A 2,835-nucleotide genomic window follows, 5' to 3' on the forward strand; every position below is an offset into this window, starting at 1 on the left:
TTTCCTAAGATTAATTGTATTTTGATTGTTTCTCATCATTGAAAAATTCATAAAAATCTCAAAACTATGTCTTTTCAAGTCAATAATACAGAGAATTGAAGATTCAGAACATTCAGCAGAGGAATCAAACAGAAAAAGCTCGGCGTTCAAAATGACTAGTGAAGAAGGAAAACTGGCGTTTAAACGCCAGCCAGGGTGGGCGTTTAACTCCCAAAAAGGTAGCATTTTGGGCGTTAAACGCCAGAATGGATGCCATTTTGGGCGTTTAACGCCAGAAGGACACTAGAGGGAAGATTTTGTTTTTAATTCAAATCTTTTTCAAATCATATCTTTTCAATCATGTCTCTTCAAAATCAATTTCTTTCCATTTTTTTATTTTCGAAAATCCTTGTTATAATTAATGATTTACTTCAAAATTTTCTAGTTGTTACTTGCCTATTAAGAAAGGATCAAAAGTTTTAATTCTAGAATCATATCTTCTAATTTCTTGGTAGTCAAGTAAATCAACTTTAATTTTTAAAACTTTCTCTTTTTAGTTTGATTTTCAATTATATCTTCTCAATCATATCTTTTCAATCACATCTTTTTCAAAATTAACTCTCAATCATATCTTTTTGATTTCTAATTTCAAAATTATTTTCAAAAATCACTTAATTTATTTCCCAATCTTAATTTTCGAAAATCTCAATCAAATTTTCAAATTTCTTTTTATTATTTCAAAATCTTCTTAATTTATTTTCGAAAATTCTTCCCCTCTTCTCACATCCTTCTATTTAAGGGACTAACACTCCTCCTCAAGGTGCAATTCGAACTCTATCCTTCTTTATATGTTCGAATTCTCTTCTATCTACCTCCTCCTTCTATTCTTCTTTTTCTCTGACACCTCAAGGAATCTCTATACTGTGACATAGAGGATTCCCTACTTTCTTGTTCTCTTCTCTTTCATATGAGCAGGAACAAAGATAAAGGCATACTTGTTCAAGCTGATCCTGAACCTGAAAGGACCTTGAAGAGAAAGCTAAGAGAAGCTAAAGCACAATTCTCTCTAGAGGGCCTAACAGAGCTTTTCAAAGAAGAAGAAACCATGGCAGCCGAAAACAACAATGCCAACAATGCAAGGAAGGTGCTTGGTGACTTTACTACACCTACTCCCGACTTCTATGGGAGAAGCATCTCAATCCCTGCTATTGGAGCAAACAACTTTGAGCTTAAGCCTCAATTAGTTTCTCTAATGCAATATAATTGCAAGTTTCATGGACTTCCATTGGAAGATCCTCATCAGTTCTTAGCTGAATTCTTGCAAATCTGTGACACTGTCAAGACCAATGGGGTTGACCCTGAAGTCTACAGACTTATGCTTTTTCCTTTTGCTGTAAGAGACAGAGCTAGGACATGGTTGGATTCACAACCTAAAGAAAGCCTGAACTCTTGGGAAAAGCTAGTCAATGCCTTCTTGGCAAAGTTCTTTCCACCTCAAAAATTGAGCAAGCTTAGAGTGGAAGTCCAAACCTTCAGACAGAAGGAAGGTGAATCCCTCTATGAAGCTTGGGAAAGATATAAGCAATTGATCAGAAGGTGCCCTTCTGACATGCTTTCAGAATGGAGCATCATAGGTATTTTCTATGATTGTCTGTCTGAACTATCCAAGATTTCATTGGATAGCTCTGCTGGAGGATCTCTTCATCTGAAGAAGATGCCTGCAGAAGCTCAGGAACTCATTGAAATGGTTGCAAATAACCAATTCATGTACACTTCTGAAAGGAATCTTGTGAATAATGGGACAACTCAGAAGAAGGGAGTTCTTGATATTGATACTCTGAATGTCATATTGGCTCAGAATAAAATATTGACCCAACAAGTCAATATGATTCTTCAGAGTCTGTCTGGAATGCAAGCAGCAACAGGCAGTACTAAGGAAGCTCCCTCTGAAGAAGAAGCTTATGATCCTGAGAACCCAGCAATGGAAGAGGTGAATTACATGAGAGAACCCTATGGAAACACCTATAATCCTTCATGGAGAAATCATCCAAATCTCTCATGGAAGGATCAACAGAGACCTCAACAAGGTTTCAACAACAATAATGGTGGAAGAAATAGGTTTAGCAATAGCAAGCCTTTTCCATCATCTTCTCAGCAACAAACAGAGAATTCTAAGCAGAGCCACTTTGACTTAGCAACCATTGTCTCTGATCTAATCAAAACCACTCAAAGTTTCATGACTGAAACAAGGTCCTCCATTAGAAATTTGGAGGCACAAGTGGGTCAGCTGAGTAAGAAAATTAATGAACTCCCTCCTAGTACTCTCCCAAGCAATACAGAAGAGAATCCAAAGAGAGAGTGCAAGGCCATAAACACGTCTCACATGGCCGAACCTGGAAAGGAGGAAGAGGCAGTGATCTCCATTGAGGAAGACCTCAATGGACGTCCACTGACCTCTATGGAGTTCCCTAATGAGGAACCATGGGAATCTGAGGCTCAGACTGAGACCATAGAGATTCCATTAAATTTACTTTTGCCATTCATGAGCTCTGATGAGTATTCTTCCTCTGAAGAGGATGAAGATGTTACTGAAGAGCAAGTTGCTAAGTACCTTGGAGCAATCATGAAGATAAATGCCAGGTTGTTTGGTAATGAGACTTGGGAGGATGAACCTCCATTGCTCATCAAAGAACTAGATGACTTGACTAGGCAGAAATTACCTCTGAAGAGACAAGATCCTGGAAAGTTCTCAATACCTTGTACCATAGGCACCATGACCTTTGAGAAGGCTCTGTGTGACCTGGGATCAAGTATAAACCTTATGCCTCTCTCTGTAATGGATAAGCTAGGGATCAT

General features: G+C 38.0%; 1 non-coding gene across 1 annotated transcript; it reads right to left on the reverse strand.

Moving 5' to 3' along the window:
- Positions 1 to 1,486: 1,486 nt before the first annotated feature.
- Positions 1,487 to 1,594, reverse strand: LOC148568325 (small nucleolar RNA R71). Its single transcript, XR_015882173.1, has one exon. It is a non-coding gene; the product is annotated as a small nucleolar RNA R71 (small nucleolar RNA).
- Positions 1,595 to 2,835: the final 1,241 nt, after the last annotated feature.

Source organism: Arachis ipaensis, chromosome B4, assembly GCF_059453495.1.
Source record: "Arachis ipaensis isolate K30076 ecotype BB chromosome B4, ASM5945349v1, whole genome shotgun sequence".
NCBI classification, from domain to species: domain Eukaryota; kingdom Viridiplantae; phylum Streptophyta; class Magnoliopsida; order Fabales; family Fabaceae; genus Arachis; species Arachis ipaensis.